Raw genomic sequence first — 8,803 nt, forward strand, 5'->3', positions numbered from 1 at the left:
TTTTTTTTGACACAAAAAATCCCCCAGCAACTCATATCACGTATAACTTCAAAAGCAATCAAGTGAGAGAAAAGTCCACAGCCTTCTTCTCATAATGAGCCGTAGTTGTCGATCACAGAAATGTAAAAAGAACACTTTTTTCCTCGTATAAACTATAGACCTATTTCTGATGTGAAACACATTAGAAAAACCTCATCTCACGCTAATTTTAGCATTTCATTTTCTGTTTCTCCCAGGAATTAGTAACACAGACGTGCATTAATCAGGCACTCTAACAATGTACCAGCTGCAAAATGCATAATGAGCTGGAGAATTCAACTAAGGAATATACAATGTATTACTGCAAGAAAGTCATTTTTCAGATTCACTTATTATTTCCAAGGGCACGTTGACCAAAGACCAGAAATGGTTTCTCATCAAAGCCCTTACAAGTCATTATCATCATTTATGCATGTTCGGAAAATTGAACTTCCCAATTCTTCAGCCATCGTACTTCTGCTCAGATTCAATCCAGCTCTGGACAAGATATTTTTCAAGCAAAGCTCATTTTGAATGAAGCAGATGTCAGTGGTGAAATAGATTGTCGAAACTAAAAAAAAGATCTTTTTTTTTCTCCTCGTAAAATATTTAAATTTAGGATAGAGTATTATCCCTTCAGCTAATAACATGAGGGGATGCAGTTATGACCACATCCATTCATCACTGTACCCAAGCATCCACGTTTCTGTGTGTCTGTAATAATTCAGGTTCTGAACAGAATTTAAAACCATTTGGAAGTTTGAACTTTAATTCAAACTTTGGGGAAAACCTGTGGTTTTGGATCTCAAGGTTCATATATTTTATTAACGAATCTGTGATCCAGCTGCATTTGTAATAAAAAAATAATTCAACTTGTCTAAAATATTCACATTTACTGGTACAGTAAAAGTAGTACATACTGAGAAAAAGACAGCTCAATATACAGTACTAGGAAAGTCTAGGTTTTCAGGGTAGAACTAATTTGAGGACATCATTCTCTCCTTCTCAAAGTGAGACTGTTGAGGAGATTTTTGGTTGTGTTCAGTAGAACCATTACTGCATCTTAAAGGACAAAGTGGTGTGTGATCAATAGGTTGATTTCTCAAAGGTACAGTTCAGTTGTGGAGGTGTGTTTGTTCCTTGAGATACACACTCAGGCTGTGTATGAGTAGCAGACATTCAGTTACTAATCACAGCATCAACTTTAACATATTTAATTGAATAAAAGTAAAGGACTGTCCGTGTTCTCACTCAATGACAACTAGGATTGGCTGCAATTACTCCACAAATATTTTTTATGCCCAACAACAAGTACAAACACATTGCTTGTTTTTGTAGAAATTATTGTGTACCACAAAGCATAAAATGGCGCAGTGCCACTGGAAATGATCAGGGCAGTGTTGAGCAGGATACCTCCTGTACTTCCATAAAAGGAACAACCAGAGGAAAACATAAACAAAACAACAATAAATTACCAACAACAAACCCCGCCCCCATCGCACACTGAATATTATGTCTGCATAGACCGCTGGTGTAGGAATATAATTACGACGCCCTCTTACGTCTCCGTGTCTAAGAACTGATATCGGCCAGGAAATGAACTCTGAACTCAGCACTGTTACCTAGTGGATGCCAAACGTAAGAACGTGCAGGAATCTGTGCAGGAATCTGGAATTAGTGTGTGGTGGATTTCAGACACAGAACAACAAGGTGGAGGAGACAGACGACCCTGGGTCTGCAGTGGAGTGTCAATCTTGAAGATAAACTGCAGGTGTGTAGTGAAGATCAGACAGTGAGCAGCCATGACCAGCCAAAAAAAAAAAAAATCCCAACAGACGCCCAATCGACACAAATGAAAATTGATTATAACCATTTAACAGTCTCACCTGAAAAAAATCAATCACTCTCCCCTCATCTGACTGAATGTTTCTATCTGAACAGTATATTGACAGCTGTGAATATTTCAGAAAAAAATGTAAGTCTAGTTACAAAGATGAGGAATGTTAAAGTTCAAATCTACTCAGTTCCATCCAGTTAAAATAATAAACAGAAACTACACTATTTAATCTCCACTGCTACCAGAATGGAGTCGTCAGCATCTGGCTGCTGGAGTGTAAGCAGATAAGTAGAGCATCTATTTCTGAGCCGTATAATTTCTACAAAATCCATCATAATCCTATTTTCTGTGTATCTAAGAAAGATGAACCCACCTGTGTTAGCCACACTGACTGAACTGAAATCTGAGGATTAATAAGCAGTTATAAAAAAAAAACAACCAAAAACATCACCATTCAATTAAGGTAGCACCGCGCAGGTGGATTTTACAGACAAGACGGAGACACGTGTAAACACAAGAGCCAAGAAAACTAATGATGAAAAAGTTGACTGGAGATTAGGTAAATGTCAGTTACAAAGAACCATCTCATCATCAAGGGAGACGCAGCAGGTGACTGTGAAGTGGCTGTGGGCTCTGACTCGGCTCTGTTTCATTATCTCCCTCCTACATGCATGGATTTCCTTTGACCTGTAACCGTCAGACATTCAGTGGTCATTTTACTCAATAGTCGACCTACAGAAGCGTTCACGGGAAATCAATGTAACGCCGTGACGTGGAGTCACTTCTAAATTGTCATATTGAGTCGAGCATTTCACTCTGCGGTCTACGTTTTCAATTAGCCTTGGTGAAGTATGAATCACAATTCGTTGATAGGTTCTATGTAAGAAGAGCAGATCGTCTGGTCGGATGCAGATCATGAACAGGTCACCAACCTTTTTGAAACTGAGAGCTACTTCAAGGGCACTTAGTAATACCATTGCAGGTGTAAGTGATTTTATGACCCTGTTGTTGACTGGTTTTATTTTAAGAACAGCCTGTGGGCACCTTAGGTAGTCCATGGGAGCTAACAGGTGCACCCGGGCACCAAATTGCTGACCACTGTTCTAGAGACACTGTGGTTTCGGTTGACACACGTCACCCTGTTCTCCACAGAGCTGTGCCACCTCAATAATACCACTTCATTCTGTATTCATTGAAAGGGGAGGGAGTACACAAATGAAAACAGTCGTACTCGTATCGATTTGTGAAAAAAACAAATTCTATCGGGGTCACCCTAATATATGTATTAACAAGCACTGTTTGGTGAGTCTCACCACCAAAAACGGCTCCATCCCAACACCTTAAATCAGTGGTTCTCAATTATTTTCTGTCATGCTCCCCCCTTGGGGACAGAAATGTTTTCATGAATTGAAATACTATTGAGAACCTTATAACATGTATATTTTTATCTGTACAAACCACTGTGTAAGTTGCTGCCACCTAGTGACGGAAGGCTTGTTTATCATTCAAGCATTACAGCAGTGGTACACCTAAGTCATAAGTGCCATATTCCATTTGAAGCCCCTCATGTCCCCCCTGGGACCTCACCACGCACCTCCAGAGGGGCCCGCCCCGCTATTTGAGAAGTACTGCCTTAAATGAACTGTGTACCACCTCAGGACAAATGTATGAAGAGATAAACAATTTGACATATCCGATAAAGACTGGAGTCATTCTCTACACGGGCTGCATTTTTTAAAGACATGACTGACAGTTTAATAGGAAGATTAGATTCTTAGTCTGTTTGCAGAACACTGTAGTTCACTGAGGGCAACACCCAGGTAAAATCCAGGAGGCTTTTCTGATAATTAACAAACTAACATGCAAACACTGTTACAGTAATTTATATTGAATGTTAGTGACCCTGATCTTTAAGTTATGTATGTACACGGCGACCAGCAGTTCAGTTTGTGTCCAAAGCTTCCTCCATTTTTATAACTCAATCCTGCAGTCATATAAATAAATGTACACCTTTTTCAGATTTAATTTTTATTGCACTTGACATGGAATTGTTCTTTAAACATTATTCATGTGGAAGACTATGACTTCACCATCTGTCAGAATAACTACTTGAAAATTAGTTTTGTCTGAGGTTGAAGTGGTTGGCTGAGTGCTGAGGAAAATATACATTTCTAGATACAATCTTATGTTTGGTACTTTTTCAATGTTTGAGGCAAAATGTAAAGAGGTTCCAGGCTACATTTCTACTGGTATTGCAATTAGAATATTCCAGGAAATGTCAAGTTAAAGCTTGCATAAACGCAGACGAATTCTGTTCAGAAAGTGAATTTTCATTCGACCTACAAATTGTGAGATGTCTGTACACATGTTGCCTTCTGGGAATTCTCCAGTTTGGCCGCACCAACTAAAAATATAATCCTCTTCTTTAAATACCATTGTTTTTGTCGCTGCTGTGTGAGGCTTATTTTGCAGGAACCACCCCTCCCTCTCGAAATGTCAGGCTGTGATTTGTCATTATTATTCAGGTGTTTTCCGTCCCGGGAGAAATCTTCCCGTCAAAGGCTGCATCCACTGTTGTTCCCTCATCCTCCTCCATTATACAGTAAATACATGGGAGAGAACTCTAATCCCCCTGTTTTGTTTCTGGCCTCCTTTGCCGTCTTTGACATCCACACACATTGGCGTTAAACACAAATCCTCCTTTATTATTGGCGGAGCAGCCGAGCCACGGGCAGCATAACAAATCTTTTTCAGTGCATCGTTGTGGTCAGAGTGCAAGTCATTAGACGCCGGGCGCAGATGGAGTGTTACACTTGGCCGTGTGAAGTCACTGACCACAATCACATTCATATTCAAATATGTAATTGTGTTGTGACAAATATGTGACTCTGGGAAAATGTGCAGCAATTCCCTCTTGCAACAATCTAATAAACACTTCTGTTTGCCCTTCATGGCCCTGATATTGGTATGCAGAGGAAACTGTTGACTTACTTGGAAGTATTAATGTGAATATGACATTGACTCAGCTAACGATGTTTCTTTGCTCTGTTTTTCATACTCTAAAAGAATCTTCAGATTTTAGCGAAATAAATATCCCAGAACTGCTTACAACAAATACTGTTTTCTTATTTTCATAAGATATATGTATATAGGAGCCCGTCTCCTCAGGCGACTTCATGGAACCTGTTGACGTCAAAAACAATAAACAGAGAAGACGGCGGACTCATCACCAGTCCATCACAGAACGTACATATGGAAAACCAATAAACTAAATTCCTGCGGGAACTTTGTCTTAACCTTAGAATGACAAATAACACAAGTAAACAGCTACACTGAATCAGAAATAGGATTTTAAAGTATAATAAGTAAAGTATTTGTTTAGTGCTATTGAAATGAATGTGATCATTTTTCACTCCCAAATACTGAATACTTAATGATATGTAAACACTTAGAAAATGACTCAATTGGAGGAGGAAATCAATGTTGGGCATACTGTGATCATTAATTACTCTCCTGATCAGAGAACGTTAATATTCCCCACTCTAAATGGAAGGACAACAACAACGGAGAGGTCACAAAAGGTTAAACACGGGTATTGATTTGAAACATAATTAGCTTAAGTGTATCCAGTACTTTAACCAACAGCTGCTTAGAGACACAACTATCTAAATTTATGACATAATTTAAACCAAACCAAACAAACGTGTGCAGAATGGACAGATGGTGAAACACATCACCTGCTCTGTAGTGCAGGAAACTGAACATGTTTTACTGTTGCTTTTGCATTGTTGCTGTTGTTGTTGTTGTTTTGTTTTTTTTGTTTTGTTTTGTTTTTTTCAATTCACCTCAACTGGATCCACTTTGTGATGTCATTTTCTGTATTTATTTATAATTGCAGGAAGGAAACTCAGCGCAGTGGGAGAGGGTGAACAAAATGAGTTATATGTTGGCTTTTTAATATTCAGGAGGATCAATGTATCATTATTTATTTTGTGTTTGGATTTATTAGATAAGGCCAACGGGGACCATTTTATGCAGCCTTTAGTTTTCCACTGTGAAAATGTTCTCAGTGGATGTAATTAGGGTTATATTAAAGACTAAACAAAGTTACGCTGCTGTGAAATTAAGCCACAAGAGTTACCCAGAAGAGCCCTGCTAGGTTTAGAAATACTGTAGTATTTTTATCTATGTAAATCTACTTCATTCTGCTTCATAAAACCTTTCTAAAAAATCCTTTGGTTAAAATTAAATATGAGGTCTGATTTATAATATATAATGATGTGGATGGAAACAGTAGGGAAATAGAAGTTGGGAGGAACAGTGAGAGGGTGAATATATTCGTTCCCAACCTTTTAATTGACAACTGACATGTCATTAAACAAAAGCCAGACAATATCAATAATGACTTTGGATATCACTGCATCACCAACGACAAGTCATCAGTGACGTGCACTGTCACTATGTCACTATTGGACAGTCCTTCTGTCAATCACACCTGATAACCAGTCACTTTCACCCATTTACTTTTTTCATGGTTCTTTTTAAATATATATTTTTTGCTATTTCTATCCTCATGTAATCGTTATTTACATAGAACTGAAATTCTCCCAAAAAAACAGGAACATGAAACTGGGATCAGAGGATTGTTGTAACAAATCAACCTTGTATATTCCATTTAAAATAAACCAACCCACTCCTCTCACTAATTTACATTAAAGCTCTTGCTAAAAACAGCTGAGAATTTTGCACAAAAAATGTTTAGTTCACATTACTGCGAGAAATACAGCATCAACCACATACAGTCTCTCTGACCTGGTTGGCAGAACAACAGGTAGGACTCCTATTATCACATTTAAGTATAAACAGCTTGTAATATATTGAATTTGCCTCAGAATGCCTTGGGATAGAGTTAGAAAAAAAAATCAGCTAGCAATTTGCATTTAGATTGTAGCTCCAGCGAAAGCACTAGGATGAGTGCGCCAAGGAGAAATAATCCAACCAATTTGTTTTAGCCCATCGCGCATCTTTGTAGAACGCCATGGACGGAGGCTCCTCTGCTGGAGACCACAACAAGCACATCTAAGGTCTGAAAGGATTGATTGAAATATTCCATTCCAGTTAAGAAATGCTATGAAACAAACCTTAATGTTTCTCTAATCCATTTTCTACCACCTAGGTCTTTTCAGGGTGTAACTGTAGACAATCCTGGAGATCGAGGGTGGAGTACAACCTGGACATTTCACTCGTCCATCACACAAGATGGACTAGTGTACCTCTGTTTTGGGCCTCTGTTTTTAATGCACGTATGTTGGGATGTAGTACTATCAGACTTTATAATCTAACAGTTTAATTTTGTTTTTTTTATGTGAAACAGAACACGTTTCATTTTCCAGTCTCTGAACTTCAAATAGAAACTGCATATAAGAAAGAGAGAAAAAAAAACTCCATCCTCATTTCGATGTCTGGAGTCCATTCCCACTCCCACGGGAACATGTCTCTTTTATTAAATATATCGATGAAACAGCTCTAGTATTCAAGTCGACTAGAGCTGGCAATTCATTTTCACCAACAGCTCATATTTCTTTATGGTGATGCAGCCGAGCAGACCATCTGTGAGGCTCAGTGGAAAACATCACCGCTACCTTCCCAGGCTTAAAAAAACGGCGTTTTCAGGCCAAAGCCTCACACTGCTCATTAGATCTGATTCATGGCTCTTTTCACTGCAACAGCGATATCAAAACAGCACACGTTCTTTGTTGTGCAGGTCTTGGATAATCAAAGCCTTCATATTACCACATTTACTCCGGCACACCTGGATGTCAGATGTGACTTTTTTATTGTCCCGGCTTTATTGCGCTGCCTATCTGTCTCATTATACCCTGGTATCAGACTAATTTGACAGCGAATGCATTTGGAAAAGGTTTGCTTTTCCCAGACAATGTCACTCCCGCATATTTTACTTCATACAAATGTTTCCGGCTCTCCCTGCCTGCTGGCTCTTCTGAATATGAATAGACAGCTTGAATGAAATGATGATATCTGTTAATAGTGAATGGTGCATGTGTCTGAGGACTGAGGCTGACAGCAAATGAAACCCTCCACCCCCCACCTCCATCAAAGGGCTTATTATTATTTGCAGTGTATCTTTATACCTCGTGTAAAAGGTATCATTCGTCTCCCTGCCGCTCCAGTTTAAATAGTGGCAGATCTATTCAGCAGGGACTTTAATATTTCTCTTTCATCTAGTCAACAAACTCAATTCAGGGACTTGCTAATGGGATAATAGTGTTGTAATGAGTCCAAGCCGCACAATGAAGACTTACAGCCAATGTATGATAACACGCCAAGTTAGTTCTCTGTGAAAAACATATTCATCTTGAAAAAGCCTGAGCAAACACTTTAGACAGGTATATATCAATTTATTTTAGCTCCCTCTTTTATATATGTCTTCGTTTTACAAATATTTAAATCAAATGAAGAGAACCAGAAGCTCCTTCTCATTGCTGTCTTTGAGCCACCATGGGCTGTTTGGAGACATTTTATTACCTAATTTCTTTCTTTGTATAAATTTAAATCGGCTTCGAATCCCTTTCACTGGCTATTATGGGCTGTGGCTGAACAGGTCTGCGAGCCAGATGTTTACTTTTTGTTTTTAAAAATGGCCATGTCTTCTGCAGCTTCTTGGATCTTTTTCATTTAATATAAATACTTGGTGCAACAAAGATTACAAATATAGTAAATGTGTATCCTGGAGTAAAACCTTTGCAGGGGTACTGTAAAATATGTGAAGATAAACTATTTGCAACAAAATATACTTTACAATTTTAGTGTGTTGTCCCCCCTCCAACACCGCAAGACACACACGAGTAGTTTTGAGGTCAAGGTCAAGGTCAACTGCCTCATAATAACTAATAAGTAACTGGGCATCACTACAACAGATTTCCGTAG

The sequence above is a fragment of the Cynoglossus semilaevis genome, chromosome 6 (assembly GCF_000523025.1).
Source record: "Cynoglossus semilaevis isolate Cse_v1.0 chromosome 6, Cse_v1.0, whole genome shotgun sequence".
Taxonomy (NCBI): domain Eukaryota; kingdom Metazoa; phylum Chordata; class Actinopteri; order Pleuronectiformes; family Cynoglossidae; genus Cynoglossus; species Cynoglossus semilaevis.